We start from the raw sequence: 18,675 nt of genomic DNA, 5'->3' as shown, positions 1-18,675 counted from the left end.
GGCACAGAGCTGGATTAAGGCTCTGGGGGCCTGGGGCACTTTAGACAGGGGTCCCAATGATCTAAAATTCATTTTAGACAGATACACAGGCAATACAATATGTACTATGGGGCATATTCAATTAGCATTCCGGTTTGTGGTAATGCGCGTTACGGTGGAACCTGCGCAGTATTGCCGGTAATACGGTACCGCAATAACGCAGATTTTCGTACGCAACCCTAAAAAATCCACGTTATTGCGGCACTGTGGATTGACTTCGCGGCCCGTTCCGATGCGATCCCGGACATTATGAAAGGTAGCTCATTTTTTTTTTAAACTATGGAGCACCGTTGTACCCCCACCCCCCTATATCGGCGCCTCTGCTTCCAGCAGCACCCAGGGCATGCAAATCGTTACTGACCACCAGGAACACGTAGAAGAAATATATTCTGGACTCGAAACCGACTGTAAACTTTCTGAAAACTGACCTTAAATTTAGTGGAAACACTGCAACATTCCAAAAATACTCTGTCATTTGTGGACAAAATATCTACTGTACAAATTTTAAGATTAACTAGTATATTTAAATCACAAAGTCAGCAGGAAGCATTAAAGGGGATTTACATGACCACCCACCCTTTGCACATGTTACTAAACAGAAAGTTTTTTCTTTACAGCGATGATATAAAGTAATCTATATATATCGTTAATAGTATCATTAGATGAGCAGATGAACTGATAACCTGTTTAATGACCTTTTTTTTATAATCTACCAGAACCTGACTGTAGAACACGGAACACTTACAGACATTCTCAAGTAAATGACAACCAACCATCATTATAAAAACATACAATAAAGCATAAATATAAAGATTTCCTGGAAATTCCCCAAGAATAGACACTCCGGTGTATATTGTCATAGAGTGAAGGTCACGCAGTATTTTTTCTTTTCACCTTGATCAGTTGTATTTTGGTGGTCATAGGTGTTTAACAATAGCCGACATATTTAGTGATCTTTCAGAGCAGTCGCCGGATGTCAGTTATATTTAATTTGCAAAATATATGCTGTAAATGTAATAAATGTGACACAGATACATTGTTTTGTTGCAGTTCAGTAAAACCTTTGCACCACATTATGGAATAAGCATCAAAGTGTTAGAGAGCAATGATGTGTGTAACCCATAGCAACGGTAAGAGAAACAGCTTCTAGCAATCTAGTGCAGTTAGACTAATGTAAGAACCGATTGGCTGGATTACAGAACATGTTCCACTTGCATTATTTTATTAAATCAAGTTGGGTGCACACTACAGAAAATTACTGCCGACTGGATGTCCCGATCAGCTTGCCGATTTATGTTTAGCCCCAATTGATAATATGTAGCTATGTATGTGTGACTGCAGATCAAAGTGGATAGAGTAAAAAAGATCCGCTCAGCTCCTTATGTGAGATGATGTAAAATTGAGCGACACAGCTGCCATCTTGGGCAGAATTCGTCAATGACATAAGCGCCGTGGGAGACGCATCTTTTGTCTTTTCATAAACTACTTTAATTGTTTCAAGTTCTGTCAAACTATGGCTGCTTGTACAGTTTTGTATCTTTGTGAAAGTGAATAGTAGCTCCTTTTCTATAAAGACGACTTGCATTTTTTCTAATTATAGTGACTTAACTAAGTGCTAATTGACTGTACTGACAATGTCTTAATATAATTTTTGGCAATTCCACTATACTCAAAATACAGAATATGTCACTAATGAATTGTCCATAATTAGCCAGCCCTTTCTATTACTTTCTTGAGTGGCTAAATGCTCAAATTGGGACTATTTACTAGAGATGCTCAGGCTCAGTTTTCTGAAAACCGAGCCCAACCGAACTTAGGGGATCCGAGATCGGTGTCTCCGCGCATCCTTGGATCTGAATCGAGGCAAAACGTCATTGTTGCGCTGTTGGATCTAGCAGGTTTTGGATTCCATAAGTACCTCCCTCACCAGGAGATCCAGCACCATTGATCACACAGAAACAGGGGTAGCAGTGTTCTTGTCACTCTCCATTCTCCAGTGACATTGCTCAGTACCATTGCTCACACAGAAACAGGGGTAGCAGTGTTCTTGTCACTCTCCATTCTCCAGTGACATTGCTCAGTACCATTGCTCACACAGAAACAGGAGGGGTAGCAGTGTTCTTGTCACTCTCCATTCTCCAGTGACATTGCTCAGTACCATTGCTCACACAGAAACAGGGGTAGCAGTGTTCTTGTTGCTTGACAAAAATTGACTGGAAATGATTGGAAATTAATGTTATTGGGGTTAATAATAATATTGTAGGGATAAAAAAAAGAGACAAATTATGTGATATTAGCAAAAAAAAAATAGGGATTTTATAAAAATAAAATAAATCGGAATCCTAAACCGCGAGCACGGTTTTGCCAAAACCAAAACACATGGTTCAGTGAACATCTCTACTATTTACCACAAAAATGAAAAGGTGCTGTAATCAGATATTGGTCTTCGTTGTCTAGCTTGCTCTAGATCAATCTAAGTTAGCGGATGTTTGCTTGCTATGGGCTACCGTACCTTTGTAAATAACTTGTCTCTGATCAGTAGATTTACTAAACCTTCTAAAGAAGAAAATTGGAGGTGTTGCCCATAGCAACCAATCAGATTTTAGCTGTCATTTCCTAGACTGTACTAGATAAATGATAGCTAGAATTTGATTGGTTGCTATGGGCAACACCTCCACTTTTCTCTTTAGATTCTTTAGTAAATCTACCCCTCAGTCTTATTTTACAAGGCTGCCAATTATACACTATATAAGTAACTTACAGTAAACAGTGAGAATGTTTTGGATGAGTTAGTGGCAAGAACATGCTGTATAAAACAAAATAAGTTTAACAGTTTCACTGCTATAGGACCACAATCTTAAACTGTATGTCCTTATAGATCGAACCGCACTGATAATCACAATCAGTGCCCGCGACAAACAGCAATAATGGCTCACATGTAGAAAGCAATCATTGACTTCCTGAGCACAAAGACAGAGCAATCTCATAGAAGGACCTGTGGGATAATACCCAGCCTGACTGATATAATGGTGATGACAGAGATGGTCATTACCTGCAGGAAATATAAAGTATGACTGATATTCAGGGCTATTTTATAGTTAAAAATTAAAACCTATAGGGTAAAAAAACAAACAAACAACTAATACTGTACTCACACACACGTAGAATCAATCTCTAACATGCTCCATCCCGCCCTCTCCGCTCTGCCTCTTACCGTCGCCTCTCTTCCCCCCTTATAACCTCCTCCCACGCGCGTATCCAAGACTTCGCCCGCGCTGCCCCCCTCCACTGGAACAAGCTCCCTCCCTCCATCAGAACTTCCCCTAATCTGTCCAGTTTCAAACGGGCCCTAAAAACCCACCTTTTTCTTAAAGCCTTTCTGTCTCCCACTTAACTTCCTACCTTATCTTCTGCCTCTGTCCCCCTACTCTCCCTCTCTCCCCTGCGTCTCTCTGTCTGTCCACCCCTCCCCTTAGATTGTACGCTCCTCTGAGCAGGGCCATCTCTCCTCCTGTTTCCACCACTTCTAACTCTGCTCTCCAGCTACTTAGCCCTCCTCCTCGAGGGTCCTCCACCCCACGTCCACTCTCGCTCCCTCCTCCCCCCTGGGGGTCTCCCTGTCTTCCGCGCCCTCCTTCTTGGGCCCCGACGTTTGCGGATCCTCCCTCCCCCTTCCCTGCCTTCTCTAGCTGTGTATTGAGCTTACTGAGTTACTGTGCTTACTGTTTACTGTACTGTGCTGTCTCCCATTGTATTGTAATTTGTTTGTCCCTGTACGGCGCTGCGGACGCCTTGTGGCGCCTTATAAATAAAAATTATTATTATTATTATTATTAACAAAGTACACAAATTAATACTTTGCAATCCTTAAAAAGGGCAGAATAAAATATTTGGAATATTTCTTAGGTTACATTAATTGTGACTAAGTGGCTAATCAGAGGATAACGGAAACGTATTATATTTTTCCCCATGCTATACAGAATAATGCCTACAATTGTACGAAAAGAAAGCACTATCTGTAAAAAAAAAAAAAAACAATATAAATTTTACTGGGGTGGAGAAAAAAAAATAAAATGATAAAAGTTAATCCTAGAGGAACCATCGCTAGATCGTGAACGTCGGCCTGGTCTAGAGCACCATCGCATCAGCTGAAACCTCCGGCACTCAAAGGGTTAGTAATAGAACTCATTCCAGAGACATAATTAGGACAACATGTTAATCCATTAGGCGGAGGTTATTGAGCAGACTGAACGTCTAAGTGCACAGAGCTGTGTTCTATGTGCGATGTTGCTATGGTTTGTCAGAATGTGTACATTCGTCCAGACGCTTTCAACATACAGCACCATATGGCGGAATATTTCTACCCTGACCTTACAGTGTGACGGCATGAACAGTGCATCCAAAACAAAGGCAATAGTTCTCAGGTAATAATCCCTTTACCAAAGACCTAGGGGTCAATTTATCCAGCTGAAAATTGGAGATGTTGTCGATAGCAACCAATCAGATTCTAGCTGTCACTTTGTAGAATTTAGTAAAAAAAGGATAACTAGAATCTGAAATTTACCTAGTATAAAACAAAAACTCAGCACGAACAGCTAATCTTTGCTTTCACACCTGTATTTATTTTGTCTACCGTGTATGTCCCTGCATTATGTATGCCCTGTTTTCCAAACTGCCTGCACAACGGCGCACCACAAGCACCTATCAAATCAATGATAATAATAGTATTAATATACATATATACTTTAAATATCAACAAGTTCTCATACAGAGCCCCTTAAAAATTCATATATATATATATATATATATATATATATATAGATCATCATCGTCTATTTATATAATGTCACTAATTCCGCAGCGCTGTACAAAGAACTCACTCACATCAGTCCCTGCCCCATTGGAGCTTACAGTCTAAATTTCCTAACATCCACAGACAGAGAGAGAGACTAGGGTCAATTTTTGATAGCAGCCAATTAACCTACCAGTATGTTTTTGAATTGTGGAAGGAAACCGGAGCACCCAGAGGAAACCTCTGCAAACACGGGGAGAACATACAAACTCTACCCAGATAAGGCCATGGTCGGCAATTGAACTCATGACCCCAGTGCTGTGAGGCAGAAGTGTTAACCACTAAGCCACTCTGCTGCCCAAGTGGGACATTAATGATGGTGCAGAAAAATGCGCTATAAACCATAACAACGAGATTCTGTCATTTTCCAGTGAAGTTTAGGTAGTGAAACCATTGGTTTGATGGTATGAATGACAGATGATTTTTCCAGTGCACTGGTTTCAATAAATGTCCTGGATTAATAATTTATTCTACGTTTTTTTAGCGGTTTTGAAACCACGAAATATTTCCAGTGACTTTCACCTCCAAACTGCCAAATGTTTTGGGGTTTTGCGGTTTGGGGGGGGGAGGGTTTCAAATCTAAAATCGACAGTGATGTGTGGAAGTTTCATAACACCTAAAACTGCTGGCAGTTTAGTCAAAACCTCCAGAAAAAAACACCAGTGGGTAAATATATCAATCTGCGTTTTTTGCAAGTCGTCTTTAATGACATTACCGTTTGAAATCTGCCCTGCAAAGTCGCCGATTATCGCGACTTGCAAAAAATGCAGATTGGCACATTTACCCCCAGACCTTTATATAGACATTATTTACCTGACAAAAGCACCTACCTACTTCTTTATTTCAAAGTAAATACCCAGTGTGCTACATTATTGCAAGAATTAATACTGGATTTATAATGTATTAATATTCACAGGCATGCAGTTGGTACATTTCACATAGAAAAGTGCTATACTTAATGCATCGTGGTGGCACAGTGGCTAGCATTGCTGTCTCACAGTGCTGGGGTCATGGGTTTGATTCTAACCAGGGCTCTATCTGTCTGGAGTTTGTATGATCTTCCAGTGTTTGCGTGGGTTTCCACCAGGTGCTCCGGTTTCCCCCCACACTCCAAAAACATGCTGGTAGGTTAATTGGCTGCTGACAAAATTAGCCTTAGCCTGTGTGTGTTTGTGTATGTGTGTGTATGTGTGTGTGTGTGGGGGGGGGGGGTCTGGGATAGGGAATATAGATTGTTAGCTCCAGTGGAGCAGGGACTGATGTGAATGATTATATATAAATAACTGTCAATAAATTAAAAATAACTTAAAAATGAACCCGATTCTCAAAAGAAAAGAATTCAAAACAGACTGTACCTGTCCCCCATATAACGACAGATATGGGATTGGTGCCAATATTCAGTCCTAGCTCTATTGAGTCACCATATGTTCCCAATGCATGGAAATCCAGTCACATCTGCTCAAGTGTGAACACAGCATGTCACAGTGTTTATAGCGGGAGCAAAGATCAGCTGTCTATACTGAAGTTATCTTGTTTGGTCATTAGGAAGCTGGAAGTTTTCAAAGTTATACTTTGGTGTCAGAGCTAAATGTTGAGTTGATGTTTCCTGACTTTTAAATAGACCCTAAATTAGTAACTGTGTACCCCAAAGGTCCATGCTATATCGTCCAACACCCCATTATTTTACTGAAAAAACAACAAATAGTAATATAAATTGATTAAATTATTTTTTTTTTATATTAGAATTATTATTTTATTTTTTATTATTATTATTTATTTACTAAATTCTTTTTTACTTGAACAACACAGAGGAAAATACAATCAGCAGTATACAATAATGAAAGAAAACAAAAAAGTATTCGAGCACAAAGTATTGATAACATATCCGACAGTCCGTGTTATAAACTTTTGGTATATTTTTATTATTATTATTAATTATTATTATTATTATTCCCTAGACATTTGTTTAGATGGGTTAAATGTTAAATATAGCCCTCTCGGATGTGCAGTTTACATCTAATATACATCCAGCTTCGTAGTGAATATATTGTAACAATCCTGAATTTATTTTTTATTTATTGATTATTTATTGATGTGTAAATGTCCTACTGAAATATTCACAAAATATTTACCTCTGCCTCCTGATCTCCTTCATTATATTTGAGCCTTTCAGTCTTTATAGCAGCTAAGCATAGATAGTTTTATTCTAGTTACCCTTGGATACGGCGTTGCTCAGCTCTGCTCTCAGCATCGACTTACATACAACCTCTAACTACAGAGCAGTTTTACATTGTATCCAAAGGCACCATCTTTGGCAAACCCAGAAACGATCTCCTGCAGGTAAACCTACGGTCGGATAAGCACGAATAAATAAATTCTGCAGTGGTTCAAAATGAGTTTCCTTTGTTTTAAAATATTCAGCGTCAACCATTTGTTTTCAATTTATTTTGTATAAGTGTAAAAACGGGGTTGAATTCATTCCACAAAAGCCGTGAGGGCAGACATGTTATAAAGGATTTTCCTTTACGATGCAGCCTATAGAAATCAAATCCACATGTAAATAGCACTTGACAGTTGATAGATACTTGTACATTAATTATTTTTATGGCTGGACAGAGTTATCCGAGAAGCACTAAACAGCCTCCTTCTCCATGTACAGATCAGGGGATGTCAATCTCTTTGATGGATTAATACAGTTTCGAACTTGCACAGCAAGAGGCGGCTTCTACAGATACAAACTCGTGTATTACAAATGTTACCAGTGAAAATATTACTGTTAGGATAATATGTGATCAAAAGACTTAGTTTTTCAAAAGATACTGATTTTTTTTTTTTCTTAAATAGGACCTGTCACTTATGACCTTTCACAGAGTGCCTGGTGCGACGGAGCAAAGAAAAATAGCGCGGCACGGAGTTGGTGTAAAACACCGCCTATATTTTGTATGTAGGGTGCTCTCTTTTTCAATGCTCTGTCCCAAGTGGAAGGAGTATAGAAAAATTTAATTCTTTTTTACCCTTAGTCTGGGCACTAGTGTGGCGAAATAGGGGTACTGAGACACGTATTACTGGTAAAGCCTATGTGGTATCCCTCTTTCCAACTAGCTAAAAACTGTTTATTGTAACCAACTACCGTTTCTATTAAATTATGCAATGTGTTATGAAGACACATCATAAAGGCCCATTCGGATGTACAACACAAGGCAAACTATTAACAAGGTTTAATATGTTATCCTAGCACATTCTTACTCTAATCAGGGTATTGGATAACACCATCACACAAACTCACTCTGCCCATTGTTCTACACTGAACAGATTATCTGATACTTTAGTTATACAATCTCAGACAGTCCAATAAGGATCACTTTCCCTGGAAGGAGTGGGGTTCATGGTGTTTTAAAAACTTGGTCATGGAGGGATATGATTGATTGTGGTTGGGATCAAAGGAGAAGCTGAGACTGGGGATTGCCACTCCGGTGCTGTAGGACTACCCAGGACCAAGAAAGTGGATATTCTTCTAGTACCAGCGGCATTGGGTGGCTGTCACACCATGGGAGTACAGTAAAGTAACCGGGTTGAGCCTGCCTAAAGCAGGAAGACTCCAGGACTGGTTACCTGCCGTAGTGTAGCAGCATCAAAATTATTAGGACTTGCCCAAGCTCCCAGTCAGCTACAGGTACCAAGCCCCATTCTACAACACTAAGGACGTTCAGTAAAACTACTAGGTTATGCTATGTGTGCTGTTCCCAATGTTAGTGTGAGCTCCTGTTATTTTGTGTCTTAAATATTTATAGAGCTTGGCATTTCTTTCAGGGGCAATGAAACTCAGCATCGTTCAACCATCTCAGTGTGTGTTATTGTCTCTAATCTCCACAGCCCTTATCCCTTCGTAGCAGTGAGGGCTCCTCTCAGCTAACAGCATATTTGGACCTGAAGACAGCCCAATCCTCGGGACATGGTGACAACTAGGCCCTAAGGGAAAACCGTATTAACTCAACAGTGACAGGTTATCTTTAAGGACAGAATTATGTTCTCTTTAATGAGGCAGCAATGTCTGTCAATCATATCACTTTACGGACAGCAAAATTGAAGGGATCTTTTTTTTTAATAATGTACACTTGCTGCTAAACTCTACTGGGCTCATTTAGAGTTGTACATACTCCATTTTTTTTTTTTGCATAAGATACACATTTCCGTACTGTGCTTGCACACCAAAAATGCGTTGCTTACATCCTCCGCATCTAGATATTTGCATATTTTTGCAGCGTCTTCTCCACCTACACAAACCTTGATGTACCTTTAGTTCTGATTAACACCATAATGTTTTACAGATATGTTTGTGAATGTTACTAACAGCTCCTTGGTACAAAGCAACTTATATTTTAGGCATATTAGTCCTTTAACACGGCGGCTACTATGTGACACATTACAGTAGTTAGAATTCTTGTTAATGCTGATGGTAATTCTCCCTGGTGATATAATCCAATATCTCTTCGTGGAATAAAGATTCATTGTCACTGCTAAGTATTGACTGCTTAAAAGCCAGTGCTGGGAAATGACGCTGTAACCTCTGGATGTGTGTGCGCGGATTGTTGCCTATAAGACTCTTATTCTCATACGGCCCTGTCCGTCCGCGCCAAGCCACTCTCACTTATCATGTCCCGCAGTCTGAGAGTGAATGATGTACAGTAATACAGATATCATCCTTCAGATCCAAGCACTACATCATTGCAGACAATTTGGCACCAACGGGTGGTGTAAAATACTTCAGCTGATTACTATTCCTCCCAACTAAATAGGCAATGGGCACATTCGTTTTAGAAGAAGTGTAGTTTAACGCATGAGCGCGCAATGAAATATTATGACCTATTTTCTCCCTATAGCCTGCGTGTACTAATATGAAACCATTGCATTTTATTAGCTTAAAGCCCTTTTATTCTTGACCATTTTTTTTCTGTTTACAACATGAGAAACTAAGTTGGATTGTAACATGATTTTTAGGTCTTTTTTGCTAGTTTTATGTAGTTGCACATAATTATATGAAACACTGTTGACTGAATTTTCTATGCATATAGTTCTGTCATCTGTATAGTCCGGCTCGTGGTCTATTATAGGTAGAGATGGTCACTGACCCCCGTGTTTTGTTTTTGTTTTTGGATCTGGATTACCTTTGTGTTTTGGTTTTGCAAAACTGCCATTGCGTGTTTTGGTTTTAGTTTTGTTTGGTTTTGTTTTGCTATTTGTTGGAAAATCAATGTTTTTGGGCCTTAAATAACCAAATTTAGTGCTCCACCTGTTTCTTGGATAAGTAATGTAATTGTAAAGCTAATAAATTATCCAAAAAACAGTTTAATTCCTGGTAGGCCTTCATTAATTCGACACACACAAACCAGATTGTCTTCCTCTTCATCAATGACTCTTAGCAATTAAGCACTCGACTTTGGGTGTATATTACACCCAAACTGTATTAGTGCAAATTAGGAAAAATACAGTTTAATCCCTGCTAGGCCCTCCACCATCCTTTGCATGTTAATAGTAGGATTGGTTGCAGTTATGGGCAAGGTCACACATTTTTTTGTCAAATCCTTCAAACCAGCCCAGATGTCAAACTGTTGTGGTCTGCAACCTGCGTCATCTCTGCTTTTGTTTGGAAAGTGCAAATTGGTGCCAGAACCTCACGTGCCAGAACTGCTGCCACTGGTGCCACCCTGCTGCCACTGGCACAGGACTTACACAATCAACCGCATTCTCATCAGCGCCCTCGTCGGCTACCCAAATCTCCCCCTCATCCTCTTCTAATTCCAAAGTGTCATCCTCACTTGGTGTATCACCGGCTACACTCGGGCTGTTCAGGCACACATCAGCAGAACTGCTGAAAGGGCCCTTCTTTATGGGTACACTAGCAGAATGCTCACGATTAGACATCCCACTGTTGGATGGACTCTCCACAGGGATTGGTGTCATTTCTGATTCAGATCAAACATTATCCTCTAATGCCTTACTGTTATCTTGCAGCTCGGCTTTGACGCGTAACAGTAGTTGTGCACCACTTGTAGGCTCAGTAACATTTTTGGATCTGCCACTAATAGAGAAAGGCGAAGGCCTCATTCTCTATTTACCACTGCGTGTTTAGAATGGCATATTAGCTTTTTTTTTTTTTATCGGCACTTAACTTTTCCTTAGTTACACTTCTTTTTCGCTTCAACACGGTAAATTTTTTTGGGTGTGTGTTTTTTTGGCTGATTTCAAAAGAAGGTATAGTTTGACATCGCCTTTCAGATGACGTACTGGGAACACTACCATCAGGACTGGTGACAGAACCTGGTTGCTCATTTTGCTCATATGTGGACTGCTTTGAATCCATTCTGAGCCCAAAGCACTTGTAGTGCTACAAATTGTTTTTGACACTGCTGCAAAATAGAACTTTTTTGACAGCCAGATAAATTTCTGCAAAAGAATGGGGGACACCCCAACAGCACTTGGAGTGCCAGAAACTGAACAAAAACCCTCCTCTCTTCTCCTCTTACTGCTGTAACAACTGGTATTAAGCTTTCAATGGTATTGAATACAATCAATCACTGTCCCTGCGCTGATATAGCCAGTGTGACCTAACCCTGCTTTCTCCTTCTGTCAAATGGCGATGGATTGCTGTGGAGACTGGTATTTATGCTTTTCAAATCTCGCGAGAACCGAGCTCAGAAAAACGAATACGTCACAAATGATGTTTTGCCTCGATTTCGAATCCGAATGGGCGGGAGAGTACCGAGCGTGCTTGGCTCGGTACTTGGATACCCTAAATTCGGTAGGATTCGGATCTCGGAGAACCGAGTCCACCCATCTCTTATTATAGGTGTCTGGGACATAGAGCTACAAAGTTACCGATCCAAGTTCAGAGACCTATCGTTGAGATACAAACTTATCCCACAAACTTATCCTACAAGCTACTGTGCTAATTTTCTCTTATTGTAAACCTACGGATGACTTTAACTTATTGGTTTCTACATGTCCTTTTGCTGATATTTCTAGATGCATTACTTTATTCTATGTCTTTTATCCATAAATGTATATAATCAGACAGGCCTGTGTATCTTCTGAGTCCTGGGTACACTTTGTTATGCTCTAAACAAATGTATCCAGAGAGGGTGGTATTGTGTTATATCCTTGAGCGACACAAATAATCAGCTCTAGCTGATTATGACAAGCACAGAAAGAAAGAAAAACTATGTACTTACTAAAAGTTAGAGGATGACATGTAGAAATCAATAAGTAAAAGTCATCTGAAGGTGGAGTAATGACAGCCACACCCTGCCAACTGAATTGTTCTTTGCTCAGTTCTCAGCATACAAATATATGTCGGTGTTTGGAGGCACCCCCTATGTTTCATAACAGCTATACCGTACCTGCCAACATTTAGACCAGTGGTCAGGGAACAGGGGTAAATTACCCCAAATGGGGTAAAAATGAAATCCCTGGGGGTAATGCTGCCGATTCACATTCTGTCAGTTGGATTGTAGACCCCTTTAAATGGGAAATTGCTGTTGTACCAGAAGAGCCTCAAGGGTTGGCAGAGGCACTTCTTGAGCTTCGATGCAATAATGAAGCACGTATTGCATTTGAAAACAAAGCAGATCTGTCATATTTTTGGATGTCAACAGCTGCAAAGGCATCAAAATTGCACATGAGGAGGCAGTCAAAAAGTTGCTGCCTTTTGCAACAAAATATCTTTCCGAACAAGGATTTTCCACTCTAACGAACATAAAAACAAAGCAGAGAAATCGATTGGACGCTGAAGACTGCATCCAAATTGCTCTGACATCAAAATGCCCCAATATTGATGCTCTCGTATCAAAATTGAAGCAACATCATTTCTCCAAAACCTGAAGTTTTGAAGTTGAAGCTTTCAAAGAAATTTTGAAAAGATTCAATAAAATGTTGAATTCCAATAATTAATAACATATAATTTCCTTCCTTTCAAATCAAGGGGGCAATGTTGGCGTATCTAAATATATGTGGGGGTAAAAGGTAAAAAAGTTCCCTGACCCCTGATTTAGACTGTGCGAAATCAGGACAAAATAAGCCCCACCTCCAAACTGCACAAGCCCCTCCCCAGTGTGCTCAGAAACACCCACTTTTGAGTGAAACCCCACCCACTGTTGTGCAAGTCCCACGCCTTTGGAGGTCTGCGAATCGGGACTGTCTCGCCAAAATTGGGTTCAGTTGGGAGGTATGACCGCTACAATAAACTAATACAACTTTTTATTATGTATCCGTATTATATTTCTACTGACTCTCCATTTAGAGGCTCATAATTTGGGGGTGGGTACTTTGATGACCTCTACCTGCATGGATTCTATTAAACATTCTGCAAAATGGTTAGAGACCATCCCTTTCTGCAGATACTGCTAAGATCCACCGGCAACCCTGGAACCCACATCCCAGATCCATATCAGTAGTTATGGTTTTTCACCGAACTGTACAGGTAATATTGCATTATTATCTATAAAGATATACTTTTTATTAATCCCATTGCTCCCATCTGTTTTCCTCTGCGTTATGTATTATGAAGAAGCTTATCTACCGCTAAAGTTGTGTTATATCCTAGTTAGACTTATTGTATTTCTTGTTTTTAAAAATGAAATGACAACTTTTTTCTTTCCTTTTTTTAATTAAATGTAGCTTGAGATACCTAGAATCTATATCTCAATTTAACATGACAGAGATTGGCTAAACAGATCAAAAGAATAGAAGGAGATCATTGTACTCTAAGAGCTGCAGGTGAAGTACGTTTTTCCGGAATGGAATTAAACTTGGTCAGTTGTATTTATTAGGTTTTTGGGAGGTGTTTCAGGTATTTCATCATTTTCAGAAAATTAATTTCACACTTTAATGGTTTTGTTCAGACTTCGCTTGCTCACTCCATACAGAAAATCACAATTTGTCATTTTATTAAATAAAACTAATTCACGGCAATACTGTAAATCCCATGAAATAACCTTTAATTAACTTATTAATGTCAATATCAATAAAAGATAAACTGTGCAAATCCATGCTAATTCGCTGCAGTTGAGTACTGTAAGAATCAAAGTGCACTTAAAGCAGAGAATGATTAAGATACAAGAGATTTAGTACAATTGCTAATAAAAAGATCAAAATAATTGAATTTTATTGTTTGTTAATTCGCTTGTACTAGCATATGCTCCATTAATAGAGAAACAAACAGGATGAGTCATTGTATGTTTCCTTGCAAAGCGACTGGTTAAAATCAGTTATGACGAGGAGGCAGATTTATCAAATTTTCTAAAAAGAAAAAATGGAAGGGTTAACCAGAGCAACCAATCAGAATCTTGCTATCACTTTTCTAGGACATGCGAAGGGCAACAGGTTGCCTGTGGCCCACCAGCAGCCAGCCCAACCTTCACCTGTAGCCCCCCAGCTGGCTGTTTCCAATCTTATTCTCTACTTCATAAGCAGAGAATGAGGCAGAACGGGGATAGCCAAATTTGGCGTCATGTGACCACCTATGCACAGAGCAGGGAGGTCACATGGTATACCTGGAGGAGGAGGGAGAACAAGGTCACATGGTATACCTGGAGGAGGGAGTGCACAGTGCAGGGAGGTCTCATGGTATACCTGGAGGAGGGAGTGCACAGTGCAGGGAGATCACATGGTATACCTGGAGGAGGAGGAGGTGCCCAGTGCAGGGAGATCACATGGTATACCTGGAGGAGGAGGAGGGATTGCACAGTGCAGGGAGGTCACATGGTATACCTGGAGGAGGAGGAGGGAGTGCACAGTGCAGGGAGGTCACATGGTATACCTGGAGAAGTAGGGAGTGCACAGTGCAGGGAGGTCACATGGTATACCCAGAATAGGAGGGAGTGCACAGTGCAGGGAGGTCACATGGTATACCTGGAGGAGGAGGAGGGAGTGCACAGTGCAGGGAGGTCACATGGTATACCTGGAGGAGGAGGAGGGAGTGCACAGTGCAGGGAGGTCACATGGTATACTTGGAGGAGGAGGAGGGAGTGCACAGTGCAGGGAGGTCACATGGTATACCTGGAGGAGGAGGAGGAGGGAGTGCATAGTGCAGGGAGGTCACATGGTATACCTGGAGGAGGAGGTGCACAGTGTTCTGCTCTGATTGACACAATCAGAGCAGCCGGGCAGGACTCTCTCCCTAACTCTCTCTCTGCTGAACGGATCTGCACATAGTGTGCAGCCGTCAGCAGCCTTAGGTGTGAAAAAGGGGGCGGGGCTAAATCCCCCCCCCCCCTCTAAATCGCCCCCCCCCCCCCTCTAAATCGCCCCCGGTACAATTAACTTCTGGATCCGCCCCTGGCTCATACACCTGATTTTATACAATGGCCAGGTCCCTTCTCTTTCCGAATATCAACTTGTGAGTGCAGTCATCTTCCAACTGCAATATCCAGCCATGCTGCAAACAATCCGGACGCACGGCCGAGAAACCAAACAACTGGATCTCCTCTAATTTGCCTACCTATGTGTGTGGCCAATTTGGACACTGATCAAGCAGCAGGATTTGGAGGGTGTGTGGTTGGCTTTGAACTAACTAAGAGTTATTTCTGATATACATGCATCCCTTTTAATGGAAAGAAATACTCTGCACTCTAAAATATTTACATTTCAAAGATGATTTATCACAGCAGCATTAAATTACTGCAAAAGAAATACATATTCCATTAACGTTCTCTTTTGTTTATAGAAACACAATGGAAATGCAAAATTTTCTTTTCTACTTTAGCTTGTCCCAGTGTTAGCTAATTAAACAACATTACAAAGACATCGGAACTAATTCAATAGAACCATTTGTATGAATGCTTCAAACGCACTAAATGAATGCCACCGAACAAGGAACCTTTCATTGATGATTATATACTTTAATATTACGTGCAGCACTATTATTGTGAGTACTTGATATAATGTAGTTGTTGCACATTATGCAGAGATTAATAAACTGTAAATGTGAAGCATAATGTTTTTATTATACGATATGTAAATTCTTACTATGCGTTTGAACAATTAGGTGTATCACATTCTAAAGTGATGAGAATTTCATGCAAATTATTCACCCAGATATTATTAACACTGAATATTGCATTTTCTGAGTTACTCTGCCAAGTTTCTTTTCTTAAACTTCACGGAATTAATAAGATGTGGTTTGTGCATTCCCCCCCCCCCCCCTCATTCATTGCTGTATAACAATGTATATATCGTATTATGTACATTCATGCATATCCTTCTGAAAAGAATCTTTGTATTGTTTAGAAAATTGTTACATATTATATGGAGAGAATGAAGAATACAAAGTGCACACAATGTGAGAGATAAAATTGAGACCAATATAGTTTCAGAAACATACATACAATAAAACATTAACGTGAATAGTGTCAATTTTGACTGTTGGCATCTAATGGAGAGGACAGTGTTTATTCTACCATTCTTTTTATGGTGAAGTCAGAGAGGTAATAACAAAGTTTCTTAAATAAAAACTGCTGGGAAATATATTTTTTGCTAAAAATAAACCCATCTTCCCTTCAACTAGAAGGATTGATTACTTATCCAGACATACAAGCTAGGAGAAGTACACAGATTTTACTGAATGGGGTGTCAGCTGCATTGGAAACCTATTATTATTATTACCATTTATTTATATAGCGCCACTAATTCCGCAGCGCTGTACAGAGAACTCACTCACATCAGTCCCTGCCCATTGGGGCTTACAGCCTAAATTCCCTAACACACACACACACACACAGACAGACACACAGACTGGGGTCAATTTTTTTTGAGAGCAGCCAATTAATCTACCAGTATGTTTTCGGAGTGTGGGAGGAAACCGGAGCATCCGGAGGAAACCCACGCAAACACGGGGAGAACATACAAACTCCTCACAGATAAGGCCATGGTCGGGAATTAAACTCATAACCCCAAAACCATAGGGGTCCCAGACGTAGTTATATTTTTTAGGAGGAGGGGTGTTCATTGATAAAAAAAAAATATATATTTCCCTGTACCGATGTCTTTCTTTAAGAGCTAAGACATTTATGCTATAAGGGATTAATATATATTATGCACCGTGATTTTTAGGGTAAAAAGTAATTGTGAACATCTAAAGCGATTGAACAGCTGAACACATTCAGAAAAAGTCTATGTTGTAATATATGATGACTTGATCAGTGGAGGTCATTTTGCTTTTTTTTAATAATTTTTAGGGAAAATATTGCAATATAAGACAGATTCACTTATTCGGTCTCCTCAATGGTTATCAGGAGCTGCTTTCTTGATAGATTAGTACAATTCAGTCTGACACTTCAGAAGATATTGACACCTATATTACTGTGTAATTAAATCTCTCAACAGGCATCTCTAACCTTGCCTCATTCTGAAGCGAGAGAAGATGACCATCCACGACTGTCGCAGGCTGATCCACAGCCTGCTAAGAGACTATAACACCCTTGACAGTCCTGAGGAAGCGGAAAATGATTGATTGCTATCTCCCTCTTCTCCTTCTCCCACCACTGTGTGGTTTTTATCATTAAAATGTTGGTTTGTGCCTCCTCTCCCGTACCCCCTGTAACCATTCCCCCATCACTGTTTGAAGTTGTGTTGAATGTCTTGTCTTAACCTTATGCACCCTTCCCTATTTTTGTGTCTGCCTCAATAAAGCTTTGGGCTCGTGACTTCCCCACCCCACCCATCTCACCTACCGTCCCCTCCCATCCATTGTTTTTTTGAAATGTTATGCTGTGTAAGTTTGCATGGTTAGTGCAGTACTCGATGTATAGTGTAGGATGTTATAACTTGTACTTTATGCCTTGTATTGTACTATAATGTATGAATGATTATGTTTTACGTATACATTTGAATGTAATGTATTGTGTGTTTTTTGTACTTTATACAAATAAAGCTACTTTTTCAATCAATAAAACAGGCATCTCTACGCAAAATATCTTATTGTATATGAAGAGGGAATCAAGTATGACTCCAAATAGCAAGGTAGACGAAGGGGACAAATACACAAGCAGTGAAAATATACTGAGTGATATATGACCGAACTTGACACAATATTGTCATGAATGCACCAATAGTTTTCTTTAAAACAAAATGCAATATTAGTTTGATGATTTTACAAATTCAAACTTATTTAATAAGACAATGGAAAAGCTAATTGCAAGCAAATTCATCTTCGCTCTTTGAAACTGGCATAGATCAGCAGCAGCTGGACTTGGAGCTGTACAACTTTCCTCAATATTCTCAACTCTTATATCCTCCGTGTGGATAATGAGATGAGAGGAAATTTCAGAACTGTTCCGCAAAATATTGCCTTCATTCTGCATTTGGGTGTGAAATTTCACATATTTCATCAGCGGAATTTGGCTTTAAGTCTTCCCCAGTGCAACCCCAAGCTCACCGTAGAGCAGAGTGAATTGATTGTCGTCGTCCCATCTATATTTATAGACTGTAAATTCCAGAAAATGCAAATGTGCAAGAACAGTGCGGAATAGCATTCTGAGGAAAGCAGCAGCAGAACTCAAAGATTGTAACTTGCAACTTCACATCTCTGCAAAATGGTCTGTTCCGCTGCAAAACCCTATTCTTGAGAATTTCGACACAACTTTGCTGATCTTTAGTCTTTAGATCTTTTTGTTTTTCCATTTTCATTTTTTCAATGTTCAATTTAACTGCTCATGATATTAATCTCATCCCTGTTTGAGACTTTCCGCAACTTTTTGCGAAAATACTTAATGCTAAATTTTGCGCTTCGA

The sequence above is a fragment of the Mixophyes fleayi genome, chromosome 7 (assembly GCF_038048845.1).
Source record: "Mixophyes fleayi isolate aMixFle1 chromosome 7, aMixFle1.hap1, whole genome shotgun sequence".
In the NCBI taxonomy this organism is placed as follows: domain Eukaryota; kingdom Metazoa; phylum Chordata; class Amphibia; order Anura; family Limnodynastidae; genus Mixophyes; species Mixophyes fleayi.
This window is presented reverse-complemented; position numbering follows the sequence as displayed.